This window comes from Tachysurus fulvidraco, chromosome 21, assembly GCF_022655615.1.
Source record: "Tachysurus fulvidraco isolate hzauxx_2018 chromosome 21, HZAU_PFXX_2.0, whole genome shotgun sequence".
Classification (NCBI taxonomy): domain Eukaryota; kingdom Metazoa; phylum Chordata; class Actinopteri; order Siluriformes; family Bagridae; genus Tachysurus; species Tachysurus fulvidraco.
In genome coordinates, this window is record NC_062538.1 from 6,306,258 (window position 1) to 6,314,458 (window position 8,201).

Here is an 8,201-nt window from a genome sequence, read left to right on the forward strand (position 1 = left end):
ATTACAATTGTACATTTTATTTATTTTTAGTCATTTGGAGAGAATCCTTTGGCTGCCAGGAATAGGCCCACTCCTTGCCACTAAAAAAAAAAGAAGGAAATTTGTTTTGAACTTTGTAGTTGGGTGTTTCCAATAAACATAAACCTTTTAACAAGTGTAAAGCACATATCATTACAGAACATGTTTTTATAAGTATAACAGTTTAATTTTCCATCTGTGAACTAGCACCATTTGTAAAACAGAACAGATTAATAACAAATCATTGTAGCAATACATGAATAAATAAACAAACAAAACAAATAAAAATTAACAAGTAAATTATTAGGGGGACACGGTGGCTTAGTGGTTAGCACGTTTGCCTCACACCTCCAGGGTTGGGGGTTCGATTCCCACCTCCGCCTTGTGTGTGTGGAGTTTGCATGTTCTCCCCGTGCCTCGGGGGTTTCCTCCGGGTACTCCGGTTCCCTCCCCCGGTCCAAAGACATGCATGGTAGGTTGATTGGCGTCTCTTGAAAATTGTCCGTAGTGTGTGAGTGTATGAGTGTGTGTGTGCCCTGTGATGGGTTGACACTCCGTCCAGGGTGTATCCTGCCTTGATGCCCGATGACGCCTGAGATAGGCACAGGCTCCGCGTGACCAAAGAAGTTCGGATAAGCGGTAGAAAATGAATGAAGTAAATTAATAATGCATGCAATAATTGATAAAGCAGAAAAACAGAAGAATACATACCATACTGGACAGGGCTCCCAGTCAACCAACATTTCTGCTTTGCCCTGTCAAGAAAATAAAAAGCATTAAAACACAAATTCAATTCTTAGCATAAGGCTATTATGATTGGTTATAGGCACTGAGTTTCTGTCACGATGTGACACGGTGAAACAAAAGGCAAGAGAGGATCCAAATGCAGATAGGACTTTACTGGACAAAAACAAGAAACAAACATACAGGCAGGCAAAACAGATCAGGACACGGAACAGGAACAGAGAACAACATGAACCAAACACCTACAACGACCAACACCAGGGAAGTGAACAGACAGAGTAGATATAGTGGACAGGAGCCAATAACAAAGCAGAGACGATTAGAGACAAAGACAAGACACCTGGGAAAGAGATGGAATGTGATTAGTGTCCATGGTGAGCAATGAGTGGGCGGAGCAAAACAATTAATACCAGGGAGAGACGGCAGACAGAAACAAGGGGAAAACACAGACAGACCCATTACAGAGCCCCCCCCTACGAGCGGCTTCCAGACGCTCCCAAGTCCACAAAACCCAGTTCAGGCGGGTGGAGCGAAGGCGCAACCAGGGTGGGAGGGCGGGTCGGGTTCGTGTAGTGGTGGCGCCCGCTGAGCAGGAGGCCAGGGCGGCGCCGGCAGAGCCGGAGGCCAGGGCGGCGCCGGCAGAGCCGGAGGCCAGGGCGGCGCCGGGTGAACAGGGGGCCAGGGCGGAGCCGACAAAGCAGGAGGCCAGGGCGGAGCCGGTAGAACAGGAGGCCAGGGTGGTGCCGGAGGCAGAGCCGGAGACCAGGGTGGTGCCGGAGGAGGAGCCAGAGACCAAAGCAGGACCGGAGACCAGGGTGGTGCTGGAGGCGGAGCCAGAGACCAGAGCAGGACCAGAGACCAGGGTGGTGCTGGAGGCGGAGCCAGAGACCAGAACGGAGTTGGCAGCCAGGGTGGTGCTTTGGGCCTATGAACAGGGACAGGAGGTAGAAGGGCTGGCAAGTCCAGCGAAGCAAAACACAGGAAAACAGAAACATGCATAGGTTCAGGCCAGGCAGAGAGTTCAGGTAGCTTGGGTGTCATGATGTCGACCGCGTTCTCTGACTCAGTCATATCGGTCGACCCGGCTGAGTCGGCTGGTTCCGTCAGCTCGGCCGGTTCCTTCGACCCGGTGGGTTCCGTCGACCCGGTGGGTTCGGCAGGTTCCGTCGACCCGGTCGGTTCCGTCGACCCGGTCGGTTCGGCAGGTTCCGTCGACCCGGTCGGTTCCGGCGACCCGGTCGGTTTGGCAGGGTGTCCGCAGATACCGCAGGATGTCCCTTAGTCCATGCTTAAAGATATCCTTGAGCGCCTTCTCGCCAAAATTGACCTCGTTGCACAGGTCCAAGAATACCTCCGTGTATTCCTCAACTGGGGCGTCCTCCTGACGTAGACAAAACAGGATTTCTGCTGGATCCATGTGGTTGGTCGTTCTGTCACGATGTGACACGGTGAAACAAAAGGCAAGAGAGGATCCAAATGCAGATAGGACTTTACTGGACAAAAACAAGAAACAAACATACAGGCAGGCAAAACAGATCAGGACACAGAACAGGAACAGAGAACAACATGAACCAAACACCTACAACGACCAACACCAGGGAAGTGAACTGACAGAGTAGATATAGTGGACAGGACCCAATAACAAAGCAGAGACGATTAGAGACAAAGACAAGACACCTGGGAAAGAGATGGAATGTGATTAGTGTCCATGGTGAGCAATGAGTGGGCGGAGCAAAACAATTAATACCAGGGAGAGACGGCAGACAGAAACAAGGGGAAAACACAGACAGACCCATTACAGTTTCATTGATACAAAGGGTCATTGTTGATATTTACAGTATCTGATAATGAATTTTTCAGTACAAGCTCCTTCCTAATCTGTAATAAAAACACAAAAATGATCTATCTAACAATTATGGTATGTATAGTACTGTATGTATTGCCAACACACAAGGAGGTTTCTAAATATTATATTACACTCGGCATATTGTCTACACTATGCTTTTCTTGTATGACTGTCTAACCTTTCTCACTCTTTCTCTTACAACACTCATGTTGGGGAAAGTCTCTAGGCGAGTGTGATAGGAGCAATCTGTGAACATCAAAAATATGTTTCGCACATTTCTTAGATTAGGAACAAAATAAACAACTAAGAAGACTTAAGTAGTGACCAGACTTACAAGGATGACAAGTGATGTTTATCTTTAATCAAAAGTTGAACCAGGTTTAACTTGTACCCTATAGCCAAATTATTCTCAGTTCAAATGTGGTATTCTTGCTTGAATAACAATACCTCTGCTGAGCCACAAATCACAATTGAGAATACTCTACTGCTGCTGCTTCTTCTACTACTTGCCAATGCATTTTGGTCAAATTAGACACCTGAAGCCAGTTGGATTTTATAGTTTGTCTGTTAGGGCAATTTTTTTGTTGTAAGTAGTTAAAAAAACCCAATAAAAATATAGCAAATAACCAAGGGTAAAATAGCAATTTCAACACACTGATGGAAGCATCAATCATTGCATTTACATGCACTTACTCTTTTGTGGCTTTTTCCTCTCAGGCATATGTCTTAGTCCACCTGTGGGATAGAAGATTACAGTCCAGTCATATATCCACTCAGAAAAAAATAAAAATTATAATTGACAAAAATGCACTTTGTAATGTCTTTTCAACATAAATGTGTCCCTGGTGCATCTAGATACCCCCAAAATATGAGACCAGAACATCCTCTCTCTTTCAGTAAATGTGTACACAATATTATGTTGGCTCCACATTTTACATCATGTGCAGGTTTATTAGCATAATAACCAGTAGGCTTCTAGATTGCTCCATCTAAAATGGCTTTTTTCAGACAGACAATGAACTGAGGTTCTGAATAAAAGGGCCAATTTAAGATAAGGGCCATTTGTAACTGTGGACATGCAAAGCTATTCTAGTGGAGTTTCAGAATAGAACTAGATTTGTAAAGTTTGTCGCAACAAACTTTGATGTTGTCTTTGATGGTGCAAGTATTCGCAAAGGCCGGTGCTTTTTGGAGGCGAGTGGACATAAGGGACACTGTTACTTTTGGAAGCAAGTAGACAGAAAGCTAGGGTGCCAAAACATTTGGAGGTAAGTGGAGACGAGCATGTGACGTCATCCAAATACTCTTGAGGAAGTTCCCCACATTGGGCTGTGTTTTGATATGTCACATGTCCATGTTGTGTTAATTTTTTTTTTTCATGTGACGTCACGTGACGTGATCAGAATACCCGTGAAGAAGTTCTCCTCATTGTTCTGAGTGTTTTGACATGTCACATGTCCATGTTGCAAAAAGTTTTTTGATTTTGCATATATTGGGGGCGGGGCTGCGGCACAACTGAAAGGCCAGTCGGTATACCAATTATAACTTTGTTCAGAGTATCACCCTAAAGGAGCTGGCCTAATTTGGTGTAGTTGGTTCGAAAGCTTATAAACCTCCAAAGTTTATAATAGGAGTCTATGGGAAAAAAGGCCAGTTTGAGACCCGGTACCGGACGTACCGGTACTCGGATCGCTTAGAAAAGTAATAGCAACTAACTAGACCAGGGTCTACAACATGTCAGAATTTGGTGCATGTGGCTCGAAAGCCCTAGGAGGAGTTACTATTTACAATTTTTTGTCTAAGGAAAACAGAATGTTGGCTTCTACAAAGCCAACATAAATATAGAAATAAGCATAAGAGGTCCCCTTTAAATTAATTCAATTGCTTATGAGAATCTGCTTGACAAATGAGCTATGTTAATAGAGATATCAGATCCACCAATAATTACCCTACAAATATTATTTACATACCTGACTTTTTCTTTTTGGGACTTGTGACTGTGCCCCTGGCTGACCCTGTGAAGACAGCTGTGGGGTTGGAGAAAGAAAATTACTCATATACCAAATAAAGCTTTAACTTATTATTTATAATACTAGATCACAATAACACACAAGTGCGGCATGTGGTGTGGTTAGCATGAAATGTGCTCATCAAATTTCATGACAATCCAATTGATTTTAAGATTTGTTGCCTTCAAGCGCTCATGGACAAACACTGAAATCCTTTTACCCCACTGACAAGAAGGACCTAAGGATTCACTGAATTTTAGACTCTCTTATGTGTGCTATGTAAGCACTTCCAAAACTGTGTTTCAATTGGTGCCATGAGTTTGCTTTGCTTTTAGAAATAATTATACATATAGTACGCACAGAAAATGACCAAAATCAAATGTATGCTTAATTTGTGAGGCCTGATGGGAGGGGTGGTATTTTTACAGTTGTATACTTTCATAATCTAGCACCCCTGGCTGGTTTCTCTAACATTGCCTACACTAGATTTAAGGGCGTAACACGTACATGATTCTCAGATTGAATGCAAAGTTTGACCATCATATAATTAAAGTTTAGCATTTCAGTGTGTTTTAGGTCATGTAAGTTTCAACATTAAAGCAATTTTAAACCATTCGAGCACACAAAAACGAGAAAGACAACTGAATTGTGCACGCGCAGCTGTCTGTGTTCTGTGCGCACACACGCAGAGCCATGCAGACCTGAACACAGAATGCTGTTACAATTGAGAAAGAAAACTGGTTGTGTAACAGTATTTTGGATCCACGCATCGTCTTAAAGTGACCGTAGCCTATATTCCTGCTGCTTTCTGTATCATGAATGTCAATCAAACAATAAAAGACAAAGAGAAAAATCACTTTTGTAGTTTTAACACAAATTAATTATATTTAATTTATACAGTTAAGAATATGCAGTGTTATTTTACAATTGACTATTAAATTTCTGTTCCTGTTAGATTTACCTGAAAATATATAAAAGCACTATTTATTTCATTTGTATCTTTGTTCTATTGTATTTATTTATGCTTGTGATTTGTTCATTATTTTCAATGTGTATTCACTCACCTACAAAATCATCCTTGAATGGTTAATTCTTTCCAAATAGAGCTACTCAAGTTATCTGGTGATTTTTTTTTTGTGAATTTCTATCATAATATATGGTGCAGAAAAACAAAGTTTTTACATTTTAATTTTTTTAAATATCATGCGGCCCTACCCTGACATTTAAGTGTGTGACTCAAGAAATTTGCTCCAACAGCCCTAGAACAGATAGATCTATCATCTGTCTAATAATATAATATCAGATGGACTTTTCTTGTAGATAAATCATGGAAATTAGAAACTTGAAAGTTTTACTTTAGTATCAAGCAGCAAAAATGTTTTAGCGTGACGTGTTTGAGTTAATTTCCCTATTTGACATCATGCGTCCTGCAATGTGACTTTCACATGCATACATTGCAATGTTGATGCTGAAAATATATATCATGCCGCCCTAACCTGCATAAAGCTCTATGGGTAAAAACAAAACAAAAAAAAACACTGGAAGTCAAGTAACGTTAAAGTAACCCATGGGTCAACATCTGTCCTAATTACCTTGACCCTCCGAAGTACTCATCTGCTCCATCCTCCCCTCTGTAGTGCTCGTCTGCTCCATCTCCCCCTCTGTAGTGTGGTCCTCACCACCTCGCAGTTGCTTGTGTTCTCCAATGGTTCACAGGGTGTGAGGTGCAGCGTACTCAGCTGATCATCATTAATATCCTTGGTCCAACCTGTGCAAGTTAAACAAGTGTTGTTTCACTCACATTTATAGGGTTAACCATGAACTTGAATTGTACATATTTAAGTGTTAATCTGTTTGAATCATATAATCAAATTTTTCATAACCAGATTTGTGGGCACTTTAGATTCCAGGGAAATTATTGATAGTCTACTGGATGTATTATACATCTGCAAATCTATATTTAATTGATTTTCTGTGATTGATCATCTTTTAGTCAGGAAAAAACAGAGTGCTCATAATATGTATTCAAAAAATGACACCAAGTGTAATGTTTGTTTGCAGACTGAGTCTGTATTTAGTTCAGACTAGACTGTGTTGTGCACTAAAAAACTTTAGGCTTTATGCCTCCAAGTTTGTAGTAGTGTAAGCATGTGGTGTATCCAGCCAGCATTTTTATGGTTTTCTTTTTCATTGTGCTGTTTCAGTTAATGGTCCATCTGCATCATGAGCTCTACCGTTGAGATTTATTACAATTTGATTCATTGACTCAGTGACCAAAACAGACCTTAGCAGATATCATGGATCTAATTAGTATATGTCCCTACAAAAATTACTTTTGGTCAGTGTGCCTAAACATTAAAAATATTGTTGTACTGTATGTGGGCTGAAAACAGAAAGGAAATATGGCTTGTAGAAAAACCATCCCAAACATAATTCCATAGTTGGCAGTATGTTTAAACCCAATATTGTTTAAAGTAACAAATGTAAAATTAAACAATCTTAAACACTTGCTTACAATCATAGAACATGTGATGTGGCACACACAGTTCAAGTTAAATAAAGACACAATACAGTTTGGTAAGTTCTTTATTTTGTTTGTTTTACTATTGAAGCAGTCACATGAAAGGTGAATTGAATGGGTTTACCATTCTCCAGAAATCCAAGGCAGGGTGGGAATCAGTTCAACAGATAAGTCAACAAACTCACTACCCATTACCTACACCCAGAACACTTCCACAAGCACCAGGAGGAGGAGCCATGTTTTCAGAACCTCATGCAACCCAACCAGAGGACCATCTGCCAAGTATGTCTGTACCACTGGTAGCACCTTTGAGACGTTTTCATGAACGTCAAATTCCTGATTTTGTGGAAGGTGAGGATGTGGAGAGCTTCTTTGTGCGGTTCGAACGCATTGCTAGAACGTGGGGATGGCAAACCGATTAGTGGGCAGCACGAGTGGTAACTTTGTTAACAGGCAAAGCTCTGTAGGCCTATGCAGGCATGGATGAACGACGTTCCGGATCTTATGCTGACATCAAAGCTGCTGTGCTGGCCAAGTACAACGTGACTGAGGAGACATATCGCCTGCGTTTCAGGAGTCTGACGGTACCAACTGGAGAAAGTGTAAGAGAGACCTACACCGCATTAAGGGCTTGAACGAGAGTTGGCTGCGACCGGAAATGAAGAGCAAGGAACAGCTGGGAGAAACCATCATACTGGAACAGTATCTAAGAGTGTTGCGTCCTGACATGAGAGTAAGGGTTAAAGAAAACCAACCACTAACTGGTGAGGAAGCTGCTAGGTTGGCTGAGAGATACATGGCTGCACATCGAGATCCACCACGAACCAACAAAGGTACTGTGACTGTGGGCAGGGGTAAAGTTGAGGAACCCGTTGATAAGACAGTGGGAGTGTTTGGGAAACATTCTAATGCAACTTTGATTTGTTTTTATTGTCAGCAACCTGGACATAAGGCTTCCCTTTGTCCCCTTAAAAAAACCAAAGTGACTAATATGTGTTATGTTCCCAGGAATGAGTGTTTTGCCGAATCATCATCTACCGAGAAACATAGCCACATTCTAATG

At 41.8% G+C, this 8,201-nt stretch overlaps 1 long non-coding RNA gene across 2 annotated transcripts; it reads right to left on the bottom strand.

Annotated features, from left to right (window-relative positions):
- Positions 1–52: 52 nt before the first annotated feature.
- LOC125139878 lies at positions 53–6,380 on the bottom strand. Of its 2 annotated transcripts, XR_007139021.1 has the most exons (5): positions 6,210–6,380; positions 4,579–4,635; positions 3,302–3,343; positions 730–773; positions 53–80 (listed from the first exon to the last, which is right to left on the bottom strand). It is a non-coding gene; the product is annotated as an uncharacterized LOC125139878 (long non-coding RNA). The 2 variants fall into 2 exon arrangements; XR_007139022.1 differs by lacking the exons at positions 53–80; positions 730–773 and adding an exon at positions 2,786–2,854.
- Positions 6,381–8,201: the final 1,821 nt, after the last annotated feature.